Below are 12,163 nucleotides of genomic sequence, written 5' to 3' on the forward strand. Positions count from 1 at the left end.
GCCTCTTCATTCTATTTACTGCTTCTTTTGCTTTGCAAGAGCTTTTTAGTTTGAAGTAATCACTCTTGCTATTTTTGGAATTGTCATCTATGCTTTTCCAGTGTTATTGAAGGAATCTTTGCCTATTCCAATGTCTTCTGGTGTTTCTCTTGTGTTTTCCACCAGTATTTTTATAGTTTGAGGCTTTACATTTAGATCTTTGATCTATTTTGAGTTCAACTGATTTTTGTTAGCAGTGAGAAATACAAATTCAGTTTCATTTTTATATAGGTGGATATCTAATTCTTCCAGCATCATTTGTTGAAGATATTTTCTTTACTTCAGTGGATTATCTTGTGTCTCTTATAAAAATCAGTAGGCTGTAAGTGTTGCATTTATTTCTGTAATATCTGTTCTGATCTATTGGTTTATATGTCTGCTTTTGTGCCAGTACCATGCTCTTTTGATGGTCACAACTTTGTAATATACTTTGAAGTTGCATGGTAAGATGATTTCCACTTTACTCTTTTTATGCAATAGTGCCATGGTGATACAAAGGCTTTTTATGATTCCATATTATGATTGTTTTTCCTATTTCTATGAAAAATGTCACCAGCAATTCAATTGAAATTGTATTAAATTTGTAAATTAATTTGTGTAGAATTGACCTTTCAATTATAATGATTCTTCCTATTTAAGAACAAAGAATGTCTTTTCACTTTTTAAAAAATATTTTGTATTGCTTTCAATTTCTTGCTTCAGTATTTTATAGTTTTTCTTGTAGAGGTCTTTCACCTCTTTGGTTCGGTTTATTCCTAAGTATTGCGTGTGTGTGTGTGTATGTGTGTGTGTGTGTGTCTACTGTAAATGAAATTGTTTTCTTTAATTCTGATTCATTATCTTTGGTGTATTAAAACACTAAAAGGTTTTGTATATTGATTTTGTATCCTGCCACTTTAGTGAATGCACTTATCCCTCCTAGGAGGTTTTTGTAGATTCTTTTGGATTTTCTATGCATATAATCATGTTCTATATGAATAGAGATAGTTTCATTTCTTCTTTTTCCATTTAAATATCTTTTATTTTATTCTCTTGAATGATTGTAGAACTTCCAGCACTCTGTTGAAAAGGAGTTGAGGGGACCAGCAGTTAGTGTAATGGCTATGTCACTGGACTCCCATGTAGTCAACCATGGTTCGCGTCCCGGACCCAGTGACTTAAAACTCACGCCAAGCGCGTGTGCGTGCCCAAGATCCTGAGAGGAGAATGGAGGAGAAGGGATTGTGGAGTGACCATCCCCTCTGGGGGGTGATTTCTCGCTTTATATCTCTCTGTCTCTCTCTGTCTGTCTGGGGAGCACACGCACCCTAAAGTGAAAACCTCTCCAAAAAAAAAAAATAAAAGGAGTTGACAAAGTGGGTAGCCTTGTCTTATTCCAACTTTTAGTGGGAAGGCTTACATCTTTTCCACATTCTGTATAATATTGGCTATAGGTGTGTCATATTGTCATATTTGGGTTTATTGTGTTGAGAACTATACCTTCTATACCTATTTTGCTGTGAGTCTTAACCATGAAGAAACACTGTATCTTATCAAATGCTTTTTCTGATCAAATGATATGATCATATGATTTTTATCTTTTCTTCTGTTAATGCAATGTATTACATTTACTGTTTTTCATACATTAAATGATCTTTGTATCCCTGGGATAAAGCTTACCTGGTCATGTGTATCTTTTGAATGTGCTATTGTATTCTATTTGCTAATATCTTCTGAGAGTTTTTGTATCTATATTCATCAGGGATATTGATCTGTAGTTCTCTTTTTTGTTATATCCTTGTCTGATTTTGAGATCAAGGTGATGAAGGCTTCATAGAATAAGTTGGAAAGATTCCTTTCTTTTTAATCATTATAAATAGTTTGAGAAGAATTGGAGTAATTCTTGTTCAGAAGTTTTGTAGAATTTAGAAGCGAAGTCATTGGGGTGGGGGGGACCAGCAGGTGGCATGGTGGTTAAGGCTCTGGACACTCCCACATGACTGACCATGGTTCAAGTCCCAAAACTGGTGGCTTACTTTCTCACGTTCCCTCTCTCTCTCTCTCTGGTCAAATTAAAAATAAATGAATGAATAAATAAAATTGAATAAATAATTCTTAAAAGAAAAGAAAAAGAAGTGAAGCCATTGGGACCTAAGCTTTTCTGTGTAAGGAGAATAATTCTTACTGATTCAATCTCATTGTTTGTTATTGTCTACTCAGGCTTTCTATTTCCTCTTGCTTTAATTGAGGTAAATTATATGTTTCCAGAAATTTGTCCATCTCATTTGTTTTAGTCTAGCTAATTATTTGCCAGTTTTGTTTATTCTCTCACAAAGAGTGCTTTGTTTTGTTTTGTTTAGTTTATAGCTCTTTTATTCTCTATTTTATTTATTTCTGCTTTTATCTTTATTATCTTTGCTGGCATTTGGGGGATGTTTTTGTTGTTTCCTAGTTCCTTGAGATGTATCATTATGTTATTTGTCACCTTCCGTTTTTTTTCTTGTGAGCACCAACAGCTAAGTTTCCCTCTTATGACTGTTTCCTCTGTCTGAAAGATTATGGAGAGTCATGTGTTTATTATAATTGGTTTCAATAAGTCTTTTGATTTCAATCTTAGTCTCTTCCATAGTTTGAAGTCATTCAGAAGTATATTGTTTAGTTTCCTCTTTTATGTATTTTTGAAAGCTCTTTTTGTTGTTGATTTAAGCTTAATTCCATTGTGGTCAGCAAAGATGCTGGATATAGTTTCTATACTTTTAAATTTGCAAAGCCTTGTTTTGTGTTCTATTATTTGGTCTATCTTTGAAAATGTTCCATGTGGGCATGAGAAAAATGTGTATTTTGTGGTTATTGAGTGAAATGTTCTATAAATGTCTGTCAGATCCGTTTGGCTTATGATACCATTTAACTTCTATGTTTGTTTATTTATTTTTTGTTCAGATGACATGTCTAGTGGTGACAGTGGGGTATTGAAATTCCCAATGATTGGTGTGCTGCAGTCTATCTTTCCCTTGAGATCTAGCCATTTTTCTTTTATGTATTTATGCATCCCAGTGTTAGATGGATAAATATATATAATTGTACCTTTTTGATGAATTAGTCAATTTAATACTACATACTGCCCTTCTTTGTCTCTAAATAATGTGATTGAATGTATAAAATAAAATGAAACTAAAAACGTAAAAGAAGAAAAGACAATTAAAAAATGACATTCAGGAAAGACAAAAAAGCTGTGATAGAAAGGAAAAGTAATTATAGTATAATACAGAGTCAGTTATAGCACTTAGATAGTAATAATAATGTAAAAGGATCGTCATCTGATCAAAATCACCACAAGACTCCCTGGAAATAGAGGGAGGTGAGAAGTGATGAGGTTATTAGAGAGCTTGTGATCATCATGAGAGCAAATGGGATTTACTTCCTCATCTTCCACCATGGGCAGTCAGTAAGAACTCACAAAACTGAAAACAGATATCAGAGTATAATATACAAGGCAGAAATAGTCTATAAGAAGATTTATTGAAATAATACTAAAAGGACCAACCAAAAATGTGAAAATAATTTCTGATGGAGAAAGGGATGGAGAAATATTGGTGTTTTTGTTTGTTTGATAAGTCATGTTAGAACTATTGTCTCTACACTATGGTTAGGTGTATATTTGATGAAAATAAAATCTACTTTTCTTTTTTTAATTTCTCTCTTGAGTTCTATTTTGTATGTTAGCAGTTTGATGACTCTGGCATCTTTTTGATTTCTGTTTGTATGGAATATCTTTTTCCAGCCCTTCACATTTAGTTTGTGTATGTCTTTATAAGTAAGGTATGTTTCTTGTAAGCAGCATACAGAATACTCTTGGATTTTTTTTTTAACCCATTCATCCAATCTTTGTCTTCTCATTAGGAAATTCAATCCATTAACATTCAATGTCATTATCAATATTTGTGGACTTCTGTCATTTCATCAGTCATTTTCTTAGTGTTTTTTTTTTCTTTTCTGTTCTCTTGTATCTTCTTGTCTCCCTTCAATTTTCCCAATGTATTTCCTTCAGTATTTCTTGAAAAGCCAAACTAATATTGGTAAATTCTTTCAATTTTTGTTTATCTCGGAATAATTTTTATTTTTCCTTACTATTTGAGAATAATCTTGTTGGGTATGGTATTATTTTTCCCAGAGTTTTAAATATGCCTTTCTATATTTTTGCCCATCTCTTTATCTTTAGGAACACTCAATATGCAGATATTTGGCCATTTGATGGTTTCTAGAATATCCTATATGTTGGCTTCTTTTTTTTTTTTTTTGGTTATTTTTTTCATTCTTTTTGACAACTTTGAGTAAACCAGAGGTTTTAATCTTTGAGGTCAGAAATTCTTTCTTCTTCATGGTCTCATCTGCCATTAATACCTTTGGGGATGTTTTTGATTTCCTGTTTTATGTATATATATTTTTTTTGAGAGGTTTTTTTTGTTGTTGTTGTTGGCTATAGGGTGCTTGCGCTCACCAGACAGACAGAAAGAGACAGAGAAATAGAAAGCGAGAAATCACCCCCCAGGGAGGATGGCCACGCCGCAATCCCTTCTCCTCCATTCTCCTCTTGGGATCTTGGGCATGCACGCACACGCGCCCGGCGTGAATTTAAGCCACTGGGTCCGGGATTCAAACCGTGATCGACTACATGGGAGTCCAGCAACATAGCCATTATGCTAACCGCTGGTCCCCCTTTTTTATATTTTTCATCTCTAGAAATTCTGTTTGATCCTTTTTTAGGGTGTTTATTTCCTTTTTTTAAGAGTTTTTTGTTTGTTTGTTTGTTTGTTTGCCTTAGGGAGCATGTACTCACTGGGGAGAGAGAGAGAGAGAGAGAGAAAGTGAGAGACAGAAATAGTCACAAGGAAAATGAGAAATCACCCCTAGGAAGTACAGAAACATGCCACAATCCTTTCTCCTCTGTTCTCCTAGGATCATGACCACAATGCACACATACCTGGCATGAGTTTAAATCACTGGTTTGGTACTCAAATTGCAGTCAGCCATATTGGAGTCCAGCTATGTAGCTGCTTGCTACACTATCTGCTGACCCCAAGGGATCTATCTCTTCATGGGCTTCCTCCTTTATATCATGGAATGAGTTTCTCATCTCCTGGAAGTTATTGTCCATTTTCTCTTCTATCCCATTTAGTTTTGTTACTATAAATATTCTGAATTCTTTTTCTGACAGTTCTGTGATGTCTTGTGTTTTATCTATTGTTTGTGAGGAGTTATGTTGTTCCTTTAGTGGAAAGATATTCTCTTGCTTTCTCATATTTATTATGTCTGTTAATTGATTTTTAGGCATCTTGTGATGTACTCACTTCTTCCTAACTTTTGGAATAGGTTTTACAGTGCCAGGGCAGGGATAATCATAAGTCTCAGGTTGCCTCTGCAAATGTGCGTCAGGACGAGCTGGTGACCAGACACACCCTCCAGGCCCAGGTTTGTGCAGCCTGCACATGAGATAGTTCAGGGGAGTCCAGAAGAGCTGCACTGTGGGTGCTATCAGTTGGAGAAAGTAACTACTCCCGGGCTTTGAGTCTGATAACAGGAAAAGTGCAGGCCTGCCCTGTCTACCAGAGAAGAGATAGTGCCTCAGCTTCTTTTGGGGTAGAGGTGCCCTCTTTTGCATCCTCTGCCCCCTCCAGGCTATGGAAACTTGATTGTAAATGAAGCTCCATTTGCTGGTATGCTTACAGGATTGTGTAGCTCTCTTGCCATTTTGAGGTTGGAGTGAGGTGGGAGTTGCATTTTTTTTTTTTTTACCCTGAAGCTATTTGTTCTTGTGGTTCCTTATTATTTTGTATTGCCTTTACACTCCTCTATCAGCTTCTCTAGTAATTTACTTGATAAGCTTGGATTTATTTCTAGCAGTAGTAAGTAATGTGCCTGAAGTATTGTGTTTTGTTTTACCTTCTCCCTCAAATTACTTATGAATACCAATGGATGGTGTTTTTCCTTTTCCTCTCAGACTACTTACGGTCTTTTTGATCTTTTACCAGGTAACAAAGACGTTTCCATCTTTATAGCAGGTGACTCCTAAGGAATCACCTTTGCCCTTTGGCATGGTGAAGTTATTGCCACACTTTAGCTGGACTTGAGTAGAAGTGCTTATGGCATTAAATGTGATAAATTCCTCTGGAAACTGAGAGAATTGGCCAAGGAAGGTGTATATACAGCCTTCACAGAAAAGCAGCCTGTCTCACACAGATTTCATCCTTCAGCAGGTATGACGTCCTTGGCCAAGATTAAAGATGCATCAGCCAGTGTTGTCTATGGTGACACTGACTCACTAGTCCTCCTGGATATTCGGGTATAAACTAGTTTGAAAACTTGGAAAGTATTGGTCCCTCACAGTGGGATTTCATCACAAATAGGCAAAATTTCATATTTAATCATTTCAGTGAGACTGTCATTTATTCAAACATAACAGTGAGATTTCTGGTTTCAAATATTTTCTTCAATTCAACCTTTCCATATACCTAGAACACATTTTCCTTAATAAACCATGGATGTTTTTCTCTTTGTAATTCTGACTCTGAAACACCAGAATGTTCATTTCTTTGGTTTCTGTGCCTTTGCATTATTTTAACACAATCGAGTCTGCTCTCAGTAAGACCACCTATGATGTGGTGTATTCTGTGGCCCATGCCTTACAAAAAGTGCTTCTTTGAAGAAATCAATTGGAATTTGAAAAAAATACAGACACGTTGGTGTTTTATCTCTAGCAGGTAATTATTTGCACCAGTGTGCTGTTGTCCCTGGAGCCTCTAGGTTCTTAAAACACATAGTCATACATTCAATTTTCTCAATACTTTAATAACACTTCAGGTAAGCCATACTGGGGCTATATATCCTGTATTACATGAATATATTGTTTTGACAATGAGAAGTCATATATAGTCCTTAGCATTTTCAGTTTTGATATCTATAGAAATGGACAGACATGAAAGGTGTCTCTGGCTAGAGGAAATTTTATTTTTGATCTAAATGTTTGCTCCACATTCCTAAACCTCATTTTCTAGTTTGATTTCTTTTTAGCTGATGGTCTAAAAATGATTGGGGAAAGAAATTAATTCTGAGCTCTTGCTTTGTGCCAGCCTTTTACATGACAACTCTATTTTCTCTTTTAATTCAAAATAACCTTAAGAGATGAATTCCTGGTTTCATTTTATGTGTGAGGAAAAAACTTAAATTGAGTGAAGCTGAGTAAAATTCTTAAGATGTGCCACCTGTAAAAATAATTTGAAACCACATTTATTCTTATCTACAGTAAGGTGTAAGGTTGAATTTGAGCATTTTGTCCTAAAGGATCAGAGAGTGACAACATTTTAAAAGGTTAACATTTAATTATATATCGCATGTAGATATGCACACTTTATGTTAATACTGGCTTTTGATTTGGTTAAGAGATAAGTAAATGTCCTAATTTTTCGCTTACAGCTATGGAGGGTAACAGACACCCTTAAGGTCATGTCAAGCTCAGGTTTTATAATTTTTATTTTCATGTTTTGTGGCAAAATGGATTTCTTCTTTTATTATTTCCTAACAGATCCCTTTTAGCTCCATTATCTTTTTTTTTTTCTTTTTTTGGAGAGGTTTTAGCTCTAGGGTGCATGCGTTCACCAGAAAGACAGAGAGACATAGAGACAGGAAGCGAGAAATCATCCCCCAGGAGGGATGGCCGCGCCACAATCTCTTCTCCTCCATTCTCCTCTTGGAATCTTGGGCACACACGCACATACACCCGGTGTGAGTTTAAGCCACTGGGTCCAGGACTCGAACCATGGTTGACTACATTGGGAATCCAGCGACATAGCCATTACGCTAACTGCTACTCCATTATCTTTTAAGAACCATTCAATTTATGAACAGTGATGCTGGGTGATAATAAAAACTCTGTTGCATGGTGTGAGTTTCTGAATTACTGGAAGTTGCTTGCTGGTCTCAGACATCTGATGAATGTATTCACAATTGCGAAGTCATGGAAACAACCCAAATGCCCATGAACAGATGAATGGTTAAAAAAACTGTGGCATATATACTCTATGGAATACTATTCAGCCATTAAAAACAACAACAACAACAACAAAACCCTGGCTTTTGACAGGAAGTGGATGAATATGGAAGATTTACTGCTGAGTGAAGCAAGCCAAGCTATGAAGGAGAGGCACTGTATGTCCCCATTTAATATATACCGAGTGTCCACACTCTATGACTGAAACTGATTGACTAAAGGATATAGAAACACAATATATAGATTTAAATACCAGGTATAGTGTGTGTGAAAGAGGAGGGTCTGAGCAAAGACATTTAGAAGAAAAATAGGGAGGCAAAGCATTAATGGGACAAAGAAATGTGGTATTATCTGTTGAAGATATTTTATAATTTTACCAACTGTACTGGGGAAAATGTTTACTTGTTGAAATATTCATTTTGTAAGCTAAATAATGTGATTGAATATATTAAAGAAAATGAAATAAAAAGTGAAAAAAAAGAAAAAGAAAACATTTCTCTCAGGCTTCACATGGTTAAGATTTTATCCTACACAAGGAAATGATAAACCAGGCCATTGCATTTTAATTGTCAGACACAGTTTCTATTTATTTGTTTATATTTAAATTAGAAGGGGGCAAGTGTGCTCAACAAAGAGAAGGAAGAGAAAGTGCTCCTTGAGGAGTTATCAATCTTGTCTCCTCCATTTCACCATTCTTTTAAGATTTAGGACACACACACACACATTCCTGGCATGTTTTTCAAGCCACAAGGGCCAGGATTTGACCCATGGTGGGCTATGTGGGATCAGCTCCCTTAACCATTAAGAGTCAGCTCATAGAAAATCTGTCGTAATTTCAAAGATGGTCTCATACTAAAAATAGATACAAGAATAGAGATGTTTCATAATAGTAATTTCACCTGATTTAAACTCTATCCAGTTATGATGCATCTCTCTCATCTCATAGTCCCACTTACTTAATAGTTTATTGGACAGAGAAATAACATGCATACATATACACAATAAGAATGAAAACAACTAAGATGATGGTAATAATGATAATGAATATTTATGTAACTTTAACTATATGCTAGGCATTTTTTAGTATATGCATATATTAACTGTGTCACTCAGAACAATTCTGAATCAGGTCTCTTTATTATTTCTATTTTTGATGAGAAATGGGCTGTAGAGTGAGGTCAAGTAACTTACCATTACACAGTTAATTATAGTTACTATTTGATTGAAGGGGTGTTCCGTCAGAATCCACAGTCCCACTCACTACATGGTATAGATTTTCATATTTTTATAATTCATTCGTATGTCTTATTTAATAATATGGTTCCAAAATTAAGTATAGATATTTTACATACAAAATCATTCACATATAAGGTATTACTATTTTTATATTCTAAATTTCTGTTATTCTATGTATTCTAATAATTATTACTATCTCTTTTTCAGGTTTGCTATAGGATAGGTACATTCTCTAGAGAGAGACAGAGAGGGGTGGGGAGTGAGAAATCACCCCCCTTAGGAGGGATGGCCATGCCACAATCCCTTCTCTTCCATTTTCCTCTCAAGATTCTAGTGCACATGCACACACACTGGAATGTATGTCAAGTCACCAGGAATGGGATTCAAACTGCTGCAGTCGGCCATGTGAGATCCAGCTGCCCCAACTTCCTCAGCACCTGCTGAGCCAAGATTTTCTTTTTTCTTCTTTTCTTCTTCTTCTACTTCTTCATTTTTTTTTAATATTCAGTGACATTGTCTGAATAATAAAAGCTTTGATTCTTCATTTTAAATCCTTATGCTATTTTCTTTATGTATTTGCATTGCCTGAAAACTCTATTTAACATTGAATGTTAGTACCAATATTTTTCATCTTTGTCCCATATCATACCCCTTTCAAATGGAATTATTCTTGTATTTTACTGCCGGGAGCCGTACCTCAGCTGGGGTGGGTGCACAGGAAGGCGACACGGGTGAACAGGAATCAGACTAAGACCTCATGCCCTTTAGCATGTTCTCAGCCGGCTACAGCCAGAGTAAACTCCGAACCACAGCCCTGATGGCTAGGGGTCATGCGTATTTATTATAGAAGGAGTTTTACAGCCAGTAGGATGGGTGAGGGGAAATAAGTGAAGGATTTTACTCTAAAAGGTAAGGTATTCAAAGTATAGGAACAATAATCATAAAACATGACGTCTGTTTTCTTTAGGTATAAACAGTCATAATTTTTAGAACGAGGAAGTCCATTTTTTGGGTGCATCTTTTTCTTAGATCTTGATTACCAGGGAGGGTCTTTGGATGAGAGGGTTTCCAGGAATTTTTAGTCCCAGACCAGCTTGATTACTTTAGTCCCAGATTGGCTTGAGAATTTTGTGCCTCGGGTCAGCTTTTGAGAACTTCAGCTTCAGGCTAGGGTGGCAGTAATTACAAGAGCCTAGAAATAAATTCTGTCTGGTTTAGTAAAGACAAGGTTACTATATACTAAAGTGGAATACTTATGTTATCTCTGAGGTAGTCTACAGCTAAGAGGGTGAGTCTACATAGGAAAGAAATGTGGTCTTGTGAGTAGATAGATGACTGACTTGAAGGTTACTGTGTACTTGGGACCCTCTACCTGCTGCTAATGACTGTGGCTTGGGGAATGGCAATCTTCCCTTGTCCTGAGAGTAAGGGTGGCTTATGGTCTTTGGGGTAACAGCACTTCGTGGATGAGTCCCTGAGCCCCTCCTGGCTACTGAGATCCTTCGCCCATTAGTAATCCCCAGTAGGAGAAGTGAATGTAGCATTCTTTATTGACATTTTCCAGGAGGGTGGGATGAGTCTAATAGGAGTAACTCTTGTTCGCAGCCGCCGCCCTACCCAGCTGCCGCCTTATGCAGCTGCTGCCTTAGTGGATCTGCATTTTTTCAGGATTATTGTAAAAGTTATAGTAAGGCTGGGGGTGCCTTTATGCGGTATCGGGGGATGGCAATAAGGCCCATGGCAGAGGAATTGAGTGCAGGCCAGTACAGTAACACAATAGAGGTGAGGTCCAGAACTCGTAAAACTGTTGACCTTGCAAACAGTTCTCCTCAGCCGAATCCTAGCTCTAGGCACGAGGGGCAGTTCTTTCATACTCAGCTTGTGTTAACTGCATGGTCCCAGCATTTTACCATGATGTTTTTTGCATATTTCTATAGCTCAATTCCCTTATATTCTTAGACTACTTGGAAATTCTTTTATAAAAATACAAGTCGGTTTGGGGTCTGAAAAAATACATATATGATCTTCAAGCTAGAATAGCTCATATGTTTTATTAATTTTCTGGGATCAACTGAAATTTATCATGATGTATTATTTATTGATTTATTTTTGTTGAGTGGTGGTGAATTTGCTATAGCATGAATGCACTTGTAGGAGAGGGACAGAGAGAGAGAGAGAGGGAAAGTGAGAAAGCACCCCCCCAGGGGTGATGACCATACCTCAATCCCTTCTCCATTCTCTTCTTTGGATTTTAGGCACTCACGCTCATGTGCTTGGGGTGTTTTTGTTTTTCTTTCTTTCTTTTTTTTTTTTTTTTAAAGGTATTTGCCTTAGGACACATACACTTGCCAGAAAGAGACAAAGACAGTGAGAGGAAAAGTGAGAAATCACAGCCCCACAGGGGGATGGCCATGCCACAATCCCACCTCCCCTATTCTCCTCCTGGGATCTTGAGCACACATGTACATGTGCACAGAGTGACTTTCAAGCCACAGAGTCTGAGACTCAAACTGGTCAGCCATTGTAGGAGTCCAGCAACATAACCACTATGCCATCTGATGGTCCCAACTTAGTGGATTTTTCAAGCTACTGGATGCAGGACTTGAGCTGTGCAGTAGGCCAGGAGGAATCCAGTCACCTTAACCACCATACAACTGCTGGCCCTGCATTATTTATTAACAGACACTATCTTTTAGAGTAGTTTGCTGGCTTGAGAAAAAATTAGATCCACAAATACAAAGAGGACTGGCCCCAAATCACAATGGAAAAGAGAACCACATCTCATTTAGTCGATTGTAGTTTGAATCCTAGCCCTGGATGCTTGAAAAACATGCTGAGTGTGTGTGCGTGTGTGCCCCAAATGCT

The sequence above is a fragment of the Tupaia chinensis genome, unplaced genomic scaffold (genome assembly GCF_000334495.1).
Source record: "Tupaia chinensis unplaced genomic scaffold, TupChi_1.0 Scaffold146604_1, whole genome shotgun sequence".
NCBI classification, from domain to species: Eukaryota; Metazoa; Chordata; class Mammalia; order Scandentia; family Tupaiidae; genus Tupaia; species Tupaia belangeri.